The following is a 15,270-nucleotide window of genomic DNA, read 5'->3' as shown; positions in this document are numbered from 1 at the left end:
CCTCTCCTGTATGCTCAGGGGAAAGTTGAGCATCTTCAGAAAGCAGATCAGGGCAGGAGATATGAATCACTGTCTAAAGAAAACTCCCTTCTATCTGTTTTTTGGGGTACCTAAATTAGACAGTGTGTATTACCCACTCCTAAAACAGCAGATGCACCCTTGAACTAGGGAAAATTGGACAAAGCTTGTGATTGAGAGCCACAGACTGGTTCCCAGTTTGCTCATGGGGTAGCAGAGACCCCATACAATGAGCTCGTAGCAAAGCAATGAGTAAGTCCTGTGAGAACATAACATCACCTGAATTATGTAGGTCATGTCTAGACACAACTGCCTACATTCCACATAATCAAATAATTCTTAATATGCAGTTGTCTAAATAACAGACCCAGATCTGGCACCCAAATTCAGATAAAATAATCGCTGACTCCAGAAGTCACCTCTCGATTTCAGTTAGAATAAGGCTCAGTCCAACAGCACAAGGCTGGCAGGGTCCGGTCCGATATGGTTTCAATTACTTGTTTAAAGTCAAGCATATTCTCATGACCAAAGTACATTTTAATAAATATATTCCCTTAAATGTCCAGTAAGGCTCATGGTAATCTACTTAAGCATTATTTTCTCGAAGGTTTAAGATTCCTGTAAGCTGAATTACATGTGGAAAGTTACATTAATGTGTCTTCACATAAACTGAAAGTTTATTGTTTTATTATTATAGAAAAACCATAAAAAGATTTGTCTGAAGCTATTGGCTATTGTGCTACACATCTGGTGGAATGTTAGTTATTACAACAACTCCTTCAGCGCCCTCAAATGAAGCCCTAGGCTAAAAATGAAAATAAGTAATACGATAATACTGCAAAAAGATGTTATGGAATCATACAGAAATACTAAGCCAAATCCAGCTGTCAAAGGGAAAAAAAAAAATCCTGGCAGAGTTTTAAAAATAGCATTAAGTTAGGCAGGAAAAAAGGTCAAAAACCTCATGACCAAGCCGTATCCTCAGCCAAATCCAGGGTGCTGTTGTAGCATGCTGGCAAGACGAGCAGTGCTAGAGCCAACTGCGGAAGGATCCTTGGCTAGTCTGAGGTTGACACTGTTGTTTCTATTCCCAAAGCTAATTAAAGGTTTCCCAGAAATATTGGCTAAGTTTAATTTTGTGCTGGTCACAGATCAGGTCTGGGGACAGAGCGAGAAGAAAAGACAGTGAAGAGCCAGCAGGAATCGAAGGAGGTGAAGATGGGCAGGAGCAGCTGAGAAGTGGGAAATGTCAGGAAGTTGTGAGTAAAGAGGCTTTGAGGAGAGAAGCAGTGCTGAGGCTGCTCAGCAATATGTCCAAAATTCAGACCAAATTCTGGGGTGGGAGGTGGGTATAGAGGGCTTGAGGTAAAGGATCACAAAATCTGGTTGACAGTGGGTTTTTCCTGGGGAAGGTGAAAGGGGTAAGAAAGACTGGGAGAGGCCAGTGAGATTTGAAGTAGATGGAGAGGCTGGGGATGCAGATAAAGAAAGGCATTGAGGAGGAACGGATGGCTGCTAAAGGATGCGAAGATGACCATGAACAGTCAGAGGTGTTTCAGGAAGGCTGCAGTGTGAGCAGAGGGAGGACGTGCCTATCCTGTTTGCTCTTACTTTCCATCCTCCAGCCCTTCCCTCCTCCTCATCCCCCTGATGCAGAACAGCTCTTCCCGCTGCCCAGGAGCCACAGCTGTCCTGGGGCCCTGCGGCAGTCTCCCAGCAGAGGGAAGGGCTGTGTAGTGGGACAGCAGAGGCAGTGACACAGATTTAAGTCTGCAACAGCTGATCCTCATCTCCTCAAGCAAAGGCAAAGTATGCAGTCTGTCATCCCCTCCGTCTGCTGCCTTAATCTCTTGTAACCTCTGTTGGAGGCAATATCTATTTTCTGGTGGAAAAGAAATGTAGACAGGACCATACCAGTTGCCTAAAAAAAAGGTGGCATAACTGGAAGCAGTCTTGAGTGCTTTTACTTCTGCAAGTGGACCAGACTGGTTCCAGCAACCAATGTCTATATTTATATTTATTGCTTTCCCGATCCAGAGCATATTTACCATGAGAGCTAATGGAGCAATATTTCTTCTCCTATCAGCGCTGGCTGCTGCAGAGTCTGGGTGCTGTGGAGAGCTGCATTGTGCTGCTACACAGCTTTTCTCACCCTCATCTGAAGCAACAGTGCTGTTACATCCAACCCTGAGTTTGCCTCCTCTGAGAAACTACTCTGTGTACAGTATATTCGGGGTTAGGGCAGGGGATGAACCAAAAATAGTTCACAGAGACAAAATTCTTCATACACATTAATCTTGTTGCTTTATCTAAATCTTAAAGCTCTTTTGTATCACTTACCTGAACATCCATCTTCTCCAGATGTTTAATTTTTCATACCGGTGGCACACTGCATCTGTATCTAATAATGTTTGTGATAATTGTTATGGAAGAGATTTTTTTTCTGGATCAAGCACAGTAATACTGTTGGCTTATCAAAATGCCACACACTGATCTAATTAACAATGATAGTAGGTAGAGGAAATAAAATTGATAGTCTTATTCTGGAAACTGTTGAATAAACAACTGATCAGTTTAAAAGTACACTTCAGAAATGTGCTCTGTCTAGTCTAGACTTATCTCAAAAAAAAAAAAAATCAGGAAAAGTGGTTAGGGATAAATAAGCTAACCAGAAACATCTGCCTTTAATATTCCATTTTGACGTCAGTGAATCTTTATTGGCCTCCCAAAATAGTCTAAGGTTTTGTGAAACAAGCAGCAAACAAAACATACTGTTGTCCAGTTTTTAAAAGATTTTTCCATTGACGATAAAAGGAGAAATCATCACTACTTCATTTTAAAAAATGTGCTTTTACTGCACTCATAGCAAAACTCAGGACAATGCATGACCTCATGGTTTATCCTGTTTCTCATAACCTGAATGCTGCTTGCAACTTCCATTAAACCGACTCACAGCTTTTAAAGGATAAATATTAGTTTTGCTTTGACTGTTTAGCTGCATCCAGCGGAGCACCGGCAGCCTCTAGTCCCTCTCCAGACAGGCAGCTCTCTAGCTCACCTACAAGCCAGAATCCCTCCATAACAGCCTTGTAAAGCTTTTTTTTTTTATATTGTGAAGAAAGAAGCAAAAGCCAGCAATGCTGCCGCTGTGAAATTCGTATGGAACAAGCACATGAGGCAGGCAGTCCTGCAGCCTTGGCAGCATCTTTGCTCAACCGACCTGGTCTTCGGAACAAATTGCGCAGGGCAAAACCTGCTCCAAAGCCTTCCTACCCCTCGAGTCCAGCAACGCTGCTCACCAATTGAAGAGACTCCCACATCATACAGCTGCAACTCCAAGCTGGCTCCCGAACAGGCTGGCACATACTGCCAGTACGTATTGGAGACAGAAAAGCCCCAGGCAGGCCAGAGACTCTGTGGTTACGCAGATCCAGCCAGTCCAACTCCCTGTGCAAGCTGCATACCACTGCTGTGACTAATGGTCTGGAGCTGGGGCAGAGGGAGGGCCACACCGTTAGCATTTCCTTCAGGATTTCTCTAACACCTCTGCAAAAGAAAGCCTTTGTACATCAGTTAGGTAGGATATATTTCACACAGCAGTAAGATTTGCCCTATTTCAGGGAAACATAAAGCTTCTACAACCTAAGACAGACAGAAAGAGCCACTCTGATCATGCTTTTCACTTCTGTATAAATGTTGCATTTTGAAAACCTCTTCATATCATTTTGAGCACACTTTTAATGGACTCAGAAAAATTACCCCTCCCCTCCACACAGAGCAGAAAGCAGAATACATTTTTGCAAGCCACAACACAAAGTTTAATGACATTCCAAGCCTGATGCACATCTAGGAGTGATGATGTGGCAACAACAGCCCGGCAACAACTGGAAGTGATGTGAAGAAATGTAACGTCTCTCTAAACAAAACCCCTTTGATCCATTTCCCCTTGGACAGAAGCGTGATGTTGTTGTTCTCCTTGGGAATTATGAAATCACTCTCTAAAACTTAAGTTTTCTGTAAACACGGAAAGCGTATCTCCAAAATCATGCACAGGAAGCCTCACTTGAAAAAATATGGATTTTCATAACTCTTCCATTCTGTAAATACCAGTTACTGTGGTAAGTCATTTAAGCCTTTTTTTAACGAGACCGTGACAACCTGAGTCATCTGTGATAAATATTTCTCATAATTCAATTCCATAAATGTAAATGATAAAGAAACAGGTTAATATCATGTAATTTGAACGGACACTTTTCCACAGCCATCACAGGTTGCTTTTAACAGTCCTGCCTGTCGTTCAGTCTGCCGGAACAGTGAGGACTGTGCTGCTGACAGATACTCGCATTGAGCTGACAGTCAGTTTTGAGCTCATATGCATGACCAAACTGTGAAGTGGACCTCGTGGCAATATTTAAATAGACACTTCTACATCACCCCACAGTTTCTCTCTTCTTTTACCCATACGCTAACCCTTCTCTGTCAAATCTCTTTACTACCATAGTTATTTCTCTGCTTTCTCAATCAATCGTGCTGGTGAGCACTCAGGGATCAGAGCTATGCCTTCACCATGGACTTCTAATTTGGATGCTCAGCTTGAGAGACACCAGCCATCTGCATCTGCCGTGGCTTCAACTCATACCGCCTCAGTTTCTTTTCCTTAACAACAGCTGGAAGGAAATATTTGACACAAAAAAATTGTGCCATGCATTTTCAAAGACAAAAGACAGACTCCTTCAAGTTCTTTTCTCCCTTATATTAGAGTTTCTCAGATTTGAAATCACCCTTTCTTAGGGCTTGTGGCATGCACTGAGCTTGGGTTCAGCGGGATTCCAGCAGACCCCCCAGAACAGAGCTCTCCTTGAAATCCAATTTTATGTCCCTGTTTACAGCTGCCATTCTAACACGGCTTGGATGTCAGACACAGACATTTAGAATCACTTCTGGCCAAGAAAAGGGCTGTGCTAAAGACCCATGAGGTTTTCTGACAAGTCTTCAACATTTCAATTGTGTCTGTGTTTGTCTGGAAGCGAAGCTCCCTCTCTGACCCACTCAACATATTTGTGATGTATTGTCCTCGGGAAGACAATGGTGGGTGTTAGAGGCTTTGTTTGCCAGGTGGTTCCCATATTCAGAACCAAACCACAGCTGTCAGATGGAGCAGCAGGGAGTGGCGAGAAGGAAGGGAAGAAGGGCACTAAACCCAACCCTGCTAACCTCACACCGGTCCAGGAGGACACAGAGAGTTACCAGCACGTTGCCCTGAGAAATGGAGAAAAGCTAAAAATACCAGTTTTTGCAAAGAGCCTGGGATTTCTGCCCAGGCGACCTTGTGTATGGATGAAGATAAAATCTGTAACCAGTTGTGTCAGCCCTGAACTGACCATCCTCAGCAAATACAGCGAGCACAAACTACAACAACAGTTGCTGTGATACTTATAAGATCCTTTGTTCCAGACCGCTGGGTTTCCCACACTCCTCGAGCAGCCTGGAGTCTCGCTCTAACTTCTCCCCGGCTATTCCCTTTGCCTTTTGCGCAGTGCCAGCCCTGGCCATCCGTTTATACCAAGTCCTTGGGCAACAAATGACATGAATGACCTTTCTTTCTTACAGTCTAATTTATCTGTTATTTACTGCACCTTATCTAGTGCCTTCTCTATGCAAACCACACCATAAATATAGCCTAGATCTGCCAGCAAGCCTCCTGCTACTTTAATAACCCATCAGTACGTATTATATATAGCATAACACATAATGAAATCCAATAGCACATTAAAATAATTGGCAACCATGCACACCCTTATCTTTCACCTTCTTATACTGGAAACCTTCCCATTTCACACATCTTATGCTTCCTGAGACCAATGCTTCCCCTTCCCCTAACTGGGGTTTTATTGCTTTGTCCAGAAAGAAATAGATATTCCCTTAACAAATCAGTTACGTGTTTGTTTAAAGCCTAGGAAGTCCTATGAATCTCCTTTATCTCACTTAGTCTTTATCTCCCTCAGTCTTTCCTAATGAAAAACATAATAACCGTTGCCTTTCAGATGACCTAGTATGTGAAGTCAGGAACACATTACTTATTTTATGAACCTGAAGATTAAAGGGCCACTGTAGCTTAGGTTACATTCTCCACTTGGGAGTGCATACCCGTCTCCAATTCATTAAGAGTTAATTCCATATTTCAACTCTTCCTATTGATGAAAAACATTTATAATAATTCCACATACAAACAGTTCAGCCAGACAATATAAATCCTCTGCTTCGGAGTTTCTTCTTTCCTGTGGAATATTCCAAATCTTTTCTATCATCCAGACATTACCTGGGTTATAGTCTTCTTTATTTTTTTAATTTAAATTCTTTCCAAGGAAATGACGAACCTTTTGAACTGACAGTCTATTTAGGTTTTGATCACTGCTGAGTATCCTGTGCAAGAGTTCAAGTAGTTTAGTTCTTACGCAAGTCAAGGGGAGCAACAGCACGAATTAGGGCACCAATGTGCAGATTGCACCACAAGGAACAGAATTTATCCGTCAAAAGTTTCTTTAGATTTTTCAGATAAGCAGAGGCTGTAAGACAGTGATAGGATGCAATTGAAGAAACTTTAAAATGTATGTGAAAAAGCAGAAGAGTAAGTGCCCAAGAATTTCTGAGAATTAAGCTGATTCCCCAAAGTGCTGTACAAAGGTCTGTGATGATACGAGGATCAAAGGACAAATGGCTAAAGTGGTGAGAAGTGTAATTTTAGCTACACCACACTAATGTGCCCTTTTATCCTTGAAAAAGAGCATCTGCAATTATCAACACTGCGGGACAGGAATACACATTCAGAGTATAACTATTACTGATAGCAAATCATTTTATGGACACTGGGTTTAATTAGCTGATTCTGTAATTGCTCAAAATGTCATTAATTCAAAGACGCTTCTCCTATTTAAAACAGTAAAGACTGATCAGTTACTCTATTTATCAAATTGTCTTTAAATCGTAAATGCATGTGTGTATATATATATATTCCTATAAACAAACACTGCAATTTAAAATGAGTTGGCACGCTCTTTTTTCCTCTGCAGGCCTTTACATTCATTTCAAAAGAAGCTGGGTATATGATTTTGTGTTCATTTCAAACACGTCTAAAAAACACGAAACAATTTACTTGGTCTAACTGCCTGTAGCTATAGAAGAAAAGGACACTTTTAGATGCACACACCTATCACCTGATGCAAAGGTGATATGATTTCAGCTTCTTTCAGGTTCCCAAGACAGACATTGCTACAGTCTGGCAGAACCACCATCTGAATAGTGAGGAGAAAGCTCTTAGAGGGGCAAGTAGTTAAGGAAGAGAAAAAGAGAAGAAAGGAAGGAGGGAAGGGATTTGTATTTTTAAATCTCAGCAGTTTGTTTTAGATGTGTTTTGCTTTTGTTTTTGTTTTGTTTTTTACAGGTTGCATTCCTTGCATGGGTTTGCTGCATTCACTTTATGCAAGTATTTCTGTAGTCCATAAACTCAGATCAGGAAATTTATAAATTAAGTTCTTGGTGTTCTAACTTCTGCTGAGGCTCTGCCTGCCTCTTCATCCTATGAACCCCAGCATTGCTCCTGGCAGTTTTCTGTCCTGACACTGACAAACTTGTATCTAGAGATCTCAATTATAGCTCTGATCTTGATGGATTTTCTGTCTTCTAGTCCCAGTCATGGAATTGCTGTGATTGTGCCAGGACTCTATCATTTGTAGGAAAGTATACTCCTAGCCCTCCTGATGGTGGGAAAAGGCTTGAAAACATTAAAAACAAAAAAAGGACTGAAAACTAGAAGGTAAACAGAAGGATAAGGGCTTTAGGACGTCATTGTATATTACTGCAGAAGTAATACCTTTTGCTGTCTTCATAGTCCTCTACACACTGTAGTTACTCCACTACCTAAAACCTTCTCCTATTATCTCTGTACCCAAGGACCCAGAAGAAGAAAGAAGGCGCTGCACAAACACCAAACAAGCATTACATGAGACAAAAAGAATTTCAGTCTAGGAATTAATTCTTTTCTTCAACCCTTTGTTTACTTTTTTTTTTTTTTTAGATGATGCACTGCTTTTCTTATATGAATGTAGGTACCTAAGGCCTCTTTTCACTCAGTGCAGAAGCTCTTTAACAAAAATAAGCAAAAAATATTGGAGTAAATACTGAGGCAAATGTTTGTACTTCACAAGCACTGGGAATAATTGGTGAAATATGCTTATTCTGCATGAGTGGCCAGCACATAATTCTAATGCAATGCTGCTGAGAACTTGTAAACTGGTGTAAACACCGTTATTCTCTAAACTGTGTGCAGTGAAAGACAGCTTCATACCACAGTACCAAATAACAGAAGCTGAGACCCTGAATCTCTTTTCTGCTGTGGTTAAATAATGTCTATTTTATACTATCATTTAGTCTCAGAGAGAGAAGAAATAGCAAAAAGAACTCCAAACCAAATGATTTTTAGACTAGCCAGGACACTCATCATTAAAATTTTGGTACGGGCTATTCCAGGAATAAATATGCATTTTTTTTAGTAATGTTAAATCCTTAATTATAACACCTAGGAATTTAAACCACGAAGTTTAAAAGCCGGAGTTTGAAAATTTAGAGAAAGTGAATCTTCTAAAACATTGTCTAGCACCACAGGTAACCCTTTCATTCTTTCTCTTTTTTATTTTTTCTTGAACTAGGTAGTACCTTCCATCATTAAACTAAAGAATTTCTCACCGAATCATCTAAAGCGTAACAGTGATGAGCCACAGTTAACCTGTACTCTTGTCTGCTGCGGAGCAGAGGAATAAAAGCTTTCTGGTATGTAAGTTCAAAGAAATGGACCTTTTACCAGATTTGAACAGTTGTCTTGGGAATGCAGATTTATGAAAATTGATACCCTGTCTTTGTCTACTGGAACAATGTGCCTTTCTTCTCCACATTTGCCCCCTGTCTATTCTACTGAGTCAGAACTTCTTCAGAAAACTTTTTTTAATTAATAGAGGATACCCTTGGAGCCACAAGGTTATAAGATGTCTCTGACAAACCTCTCTTTGGATACAGTCAAAGAGGAAGATATTTAGACTTTGCATTCAATTTAAAGTAGAGGTCAGAGTTCAAAAGTGTAGTTTGCCCTTGTCATGTTCTGTTTGGAATTCAAATAGTCAGAAAAACAAAAGGCAAAATGACACATCCCCATCACTGGTATTCTTCAGTCTGCTCCAAAAGAGGCACAAGGGTAAAAGAAAGGACATTTCTAATGGTATTTATTGAGATATACTGTATCTAAGCTCTGCGTTTCAAAATACACAAAATAATTGGACTAAAAGAGCGTAGGTATATACAGCTACTGACTATCACTGACTTGAAAACTACTCTCAGTGGGGATAAACTTAAATAAGTTTATTCTTACTCTTTCTTAAACTACCTTCATAGAAACAAAATAACTTCAAATCAGAATTTAGGGAATGTAGATTTTTCAATGCCTATATACTAACTGTTGCTGTATATGAAATTTTCTTGCCATTGCCATTTAGTCTGTTTGATTATTCTCTGGGAGGAAATAACAAGAACTTCACTGATTTCTGCCATTTTCCTGAAGTAAAACAGTGAAAATGAGAAAAGAGCAGAAAACATACATTACCAAAACATGAATGTTTTAGGATGATAGATTTTTTACAAATGTTTGATCATACAAGTTTTGCTTAAAATAATAGCACTTTTGGGAAGCACTCCAAAATCATTTTCCTCCTTATAATGTACTTGCTGCATCCCACCTTTGTCTCTGAATAAAGTCAGAAAAAAAGATGAGTTAGAAAATGCATCAGCAGCAGATACAGAAGCCAAAAAAGCAGCCGAGATAATACAAAATAGACAAACCTCACTCCTTTTTAAGTATTCTTACCATATGGAAACTTCTATTTACACAAGTGCAAGACTCCTTCAACCATAAATATTTTCCTATAAAAGTATAAGGACTACAGAGAATCTGTAAGGACTTTTCATTCATTCATTTATTGTTCTTCACATAGTCATGTACCTTCAGCTCTATTTTTTATTATACTCTTACTCAGAGCTCCTGTAGGTGAAATTTATTTTTTTTCTAACCATGCCAACTTCTGCTAAGCTTTTCCCTAAATTCCACAATTCTAGTCAGAGAAGCTCCTTGTAACCTCTCCTGTCTCACAGTTTGAAGTCTAAAGTCTAAAACACGTTCCAGCCTGTGTTTTCGTTCATTCCCACATCTGTCTGAAGCCTACATGTCGCACCCACCACCCTGCCACTCAGCTGCCTTGCAGAGCACTAACCATGTACCTGCAGATCTCACACGGTCTCCAGTCCCGTCTCTTCTCCGTATACAGGATGCTCTGGTATTATTGATTGATGAATTGACTGATTAGGTTCATCTGCGTGAGACTATGCAACCATAAGGGCTGTCCATGTAAATAATGAGAAGGATGGGATGGAGAGGTAACACTTTTCACCAAACTGGTATCTTTGAAACAGATAACTAATGGGGAAGACAAGGCCAGGTTATTTATTTCTATTTCTTCTGTATCAGTTGTGTCTAGGCTAAAATCAGGAAATGAGCCTGAAGACTGTATAGCCTCAACCTAGATTCCAGTGGTCACCTAGCAGGCAAGCGGCAAAATTGGGACTACATCCAAGTCCCAGGTCCCAGACTTATTTTTTTAGGGTCACTAGTCCCTCCTCCAAGCACAGTATTTGCCTCATCAGAACATTTTGAGCAGCAACAGATTCTTTTCCCTATGGATTGTTGTACAACATACAGGCTGGGGATGGACATGGCCAAGTATCTTTCAATGCAAAAAGAACCAGGAAAAATACCCATTTTTTTCCTTCCATTTATCTTCATTAAATGTTTAATGAGAACTGGCATTCAGGATGGATCTCAGTTTGCTTCCCCAGTAGGATGTCTCCACTCCAGCGGGTGGTTTGACTGCAGACAAGTACTGGCAGACTTATGTTAGCGTTGATACACAGCGAGGCCATGTAGTATGATGACATGACAGAGTGGACTGTCATGCGTATCAACTCTCTGAGATCCACAGTGTGTCCGTACTGAAATTCTCACCATCCTGCCTTTGATGTTGCTGCAAACCATAGAAATAATATTAACTGTCCTAGGCACTTTGCCTATGAAATCATATCTTTGGTATCTATAAAGAGATACCCTAAGGTATGAATTAAATAAAAGACATGCTAGTAATCTTGCCAGATTTTTGTAAATATTCCTTCATATCCAATCATCTTCCTATCTTTCCTTGAGTCATTTGAAACAACTTTAAAATGAAAATATTATTCTCAATACACAGCATGTTCCAGGACTTCTTCATGTTTCAGAGCTTAGAAAATGACAAAATGTAAAAAGTTTTGGCCCTGCAAAACTAATTGTGACCTCCTGATAACACACTCCAGTTCTTAAACTGCATTTAATTTCAGACATTTATAGGCCTTGTCATCTTCACTTCCCAGTGCTGTATTACTGAGCATTTTGAGCTGCTCCTCAAAAAACCCAATCATAACATATATAGTGTGATACGCTGCTAGCTTACGCTGAAAAAAAATTCTACTGACAAAAAGTCAGCCTCTCTCTAGACCAGTCTGTGAGATGACATGATTTATTGGACAAATACAAGATTTTTAACATAAAGAACCCTGAGAAGTGCTTGCTTCTTCTCTATTGTAATCAGATTCCAGGCAGTGATTCTGCTCAGAGGCATGTTGTACCGTTAGTGTCAGGAAGACGGATGAAAACCTGAAGTTCATCACAACAGTCAGACAGGACTGGAGAAAAATGTCACTTTCCTGACATCAAAGAATCAATAAGCAGCACTTACATTTTAAGTTCAGAGTGATAAAAGTAGATAGACAGCATTTTAATGTTTGTTTCCCTTTTTATGGCATATTTCTAATGCGGGGTCGGTTGGGTTGGGTTTTTTTTGTGCCAGACGAAGCAAGTTGGAGATATTTTCTCACAGCATAAGCTAATGTTCTCAATCTGTTTTCTTTTCTAGGGTCTGCATAGATAAATTCCACAGCAACATCTGATGATAAGATCAGACAGTAGTAGCAGAGACATGTTTAAATCATATTTACAATATGTCCCCTCCGGGCCAACCAAAGAGCAATTTTTCTTAGAACAATACATATTGGCAATTTTTTTGCTCCATTTAGAGATAATTTTAGCTCTTCAGTGTCATGCAAATACGCAGGGCTTTACTCAGATAAAACTGCTATCAAGGCACTGGGAGCTCTGCCAGGAAAAAGGCAAAGTCGTCTCCTAAGAGGAGTTCAGCTTGAGAAAGGCTTCAGGATTTGCTTTACTGGGCATAAAACGATGCATTTTTAAACATCTTTAAGACAATGAAAACGTGCTTTTAAAAGGAAAAAAGAAAAGGCGCCAAAAATCATTAGTTTCTGAAGCCTAAATTTGCTTTAGACCCACCAAAATTTACATACATTAACATTTAAAACGAAGCATTATTCAGCAGCCCTGCTTAGCAGCCCCGCAGGGAGCCCGGACCCTCAGCTGCCCCCTCCCCACGGTCCAAGGACCTTCTCCTGGGTGGGGAAGCCAAAAGGCTGGACCCAATGGACCCTGCTTCTTGTGGGTGGTGTGGCCTGGGGGAAAGGACAACTGCCCAGATCTCTACCCTCTCCTTAAAAAAGGTTTTGGTTCATAGGAGGAGGAATCTACATATGCATGTTAACCCTTGAACAACAAAAGTACTTCAGGACACCAAACACCAAGCTCTTTGCTGCAAGACAGAGGAGGATTAGAGATATTAATGGTATTGCAAATCAGCAACTGGATATGGGTCTAGACAACGAGACCATCTGCCGCCACATCAGGTAAGCTTAAGGTAATCAGCTTAAAAATGCTCACGCTTCCTGGTATGCACTGCATGACCAAAGTTAGGAAAATCTTCTGCCTTGGAAAGACACCCCACCATTTGCCAACTGGTGGGTGTCCTTTCCTGCAAAGCAAGTGGCACTTTGCACTGTTGGAGGAAGGATATCAGACAAGATGGTCCCTAAAGCCTAACAGAAATTGGACAGCAAAAACCTCAAAAGGAAGGAGGGGGAAACTTTTGCTACGGAATAATAAGAATTGGTAACCTGGACTTGAAACATTTCATACTGCAAACGCACACACTCCATGCAGCAAATTGGAGAAGGTTCTTCACCGACCCTGTTAAACTGTCCTTAGACTTCCCTCGGAGATGGAACAGTTGCCCAGCTCTGCCCAGGCCCCAGCAGACACAGTGATCTCTGCATACAGCCACCACCACAACTTCTTAAATACACCAGCAGCTTGAGGGGATCTTGGCAGATGGAAGTGATGTAAATATGAGAGTATATTATCTAGTATTGTTATTATAATTTTATGGTCCTGTCTGTATACAGTGTCTTAAAACTTTGTAAGCTCTTTTCTTGTTTGGCTTTCACTGCCTTTAAGCGTCTTGGTAAATTTATAATCCCTTTTCTTTAGCTTCTTTTTCTATCTCTTTACTTGAAGACCTGGCATGCAATGAATCAAAGAAGGGATATTTATACCCGTACTGTGAGAATGTTTACAATGCAGAGAAAATTCTGTCTGTGGTTTGGTCTTTGTATATTTTCAGAATAAATGACAGTTTTCCAAACCTACTATATTACTGTTGAGTCCACAGAGTCTGTATTTATGTAACTAAAATGCTTTTATTTAGACCTTTGCAACATGCCAAAATTAAAAATATTTTAATGAATGAATCAAAGTAGTACAGCAAAGAAATCTGTAACGTATTACCATTTCAAAATAAAGATTTCTGTGAAAAGCCTCTCAGATACAAAGAATCTGTTTGTTTTACAAAAAGTTATTTTGTTATTTTTATGCCCATTGTTTTAATAACAGAACTTTGATCTTGAAAATACTTTAGCGTGAAACATGAATATGGTAATAGCCAAAGTTTCCATTTAGCTGCTGCTTCGTGTTCCAAGAATAGTGGGTTCCATTACATGTAGTATTTAATAATTTACGTATGGGCTCCAGGCGACTGCCTCGAGGTCTTGATGCAGACACTGTGTAAGTTTGCCAAAATTTTACTCAGGTATGTGGATTTTCAAACTCGAGAATATCAACAGTATCACTAAGGGCCTGACTTAATTTTCCCAATGCCATGATCTGGTTTGAAGAACCTAAATGCTACTAGAGAATGTTCCACTCAGTCATGGAGACATTAAACATTCCATGACTTCACCACATTTTATTTGCAGAGTTCCTTAAGAGAGCTAAGAAGTCGTGATATTACTCAAGCATCTCGTATTAAATTCAGTCCTCTACGAAGTTTTGGAAACAAAGGAAGCAGCTACTAATACTCCATTTCCTTAATTCCCTTCAAAGGAAATACTTCAGAAATTCTAGCTAAACTCTTGTTTTATTCTAACATATTTGCCGCCTTAGGCTCTACTTACAAGTGTACGTATGAACGAATGAATGATGCAACATCCCACGTTCCCACCCACAAACGTCGCTGGGGAAAAAAAACAGAGGATTTTGTAAATTTATCTGGCACTTCCAGATGTCAAGCAGCCCTGTCGGACCACATATGGATCAACTCCACCGTGCACCTGTAATGAGCACAGCGCCTCTGGGACTGCCAGGCTGTGATGTATGCGAAGGTCAACAGAGACTGATGGATTTATCGAGCATGTGCAAATCGTCTCTGTAGCACACTGTATATCATAAGTGTAACATTTACAGAAGCATCAGTTCTGGTACATGTTCACTACCGAAATGAACCAGAGATGTTTCTCGGATTCTGCATCCCTTCCTGGGTACGAGCTAGGCAGGGCAGGGAGACCATGGATCAAATTCTGAGAAGAGATTCATCACAGTTAAAGTTAAAGACGTGCTGCTGGCAGCACTGAGCATATTCCAAGTATCCTGGTGGCAATCAAATTTGCGTTAAAAGCAGTTGTATAAACACAGCTACATCAGGACCAGATAGCATCTGCCTTAGAGGGAGACTGATGTCGGGTAGAATGGTACCCTGGGCTGGTATTTTTTCTTCATTAAGCAAAGTTTCTGATAAGCTGTAGCCTTCATCCCATCCCAAATCAAGTTATGTGTGCATTCTTTGAGCTTGCACATCTTTCCAGGATCCTTGAGGTGAATAAATAAATCTTATAAATGGTTATATGCCTTTAATGACACCTCTTGAAAGGAAGCTGAACATCATA

The 15,270-nt window shown here is 40.2% G+C and overlaps 1 long non-coding RNA gene across 2 annotated transcripts in view; it reads right to left on the bottom strand.

Annotated features, from left to right (window-relative positions):
* The window catches only part of LOC128915794 (uncharacterized), a 175,874-nt gene extending 173,398 nt beyond the window's left edge, over nt 1–2,476 (bottom strand). For both annotated transcript variants that reach the window (XR_008468752.1, XR_008468753.1), the window contains exon 1: nt 2,359–2,476. This is a non-coding gene — a long non-coding RNA (uncharacterized LOC128915794). The remainder of the gene's footprint in view (nt 1–2,358) is intronic.
* Nucleotides 2,477–15,270: the final 12,794 nt, after the last annotated feature.

This window comes from Rissa tridactyla, chromosome 10 (genome assembly GCF_028500815.1).
Source record: "Rissa tridactyla isolate bRisTri1 chromosome 10, bRisTri1.patW.cur.20221130, whole genome shotgun sequence".
Taxonomy (NCBI): Eukaryota; Metazoa; Chordata; class Aves; order Charadriiformes; family Laridae; genus Rissa; species Rissa tridactyla.
This window is presented reverse-complemented; position numbering and strand designations above follow the sequence as displayed.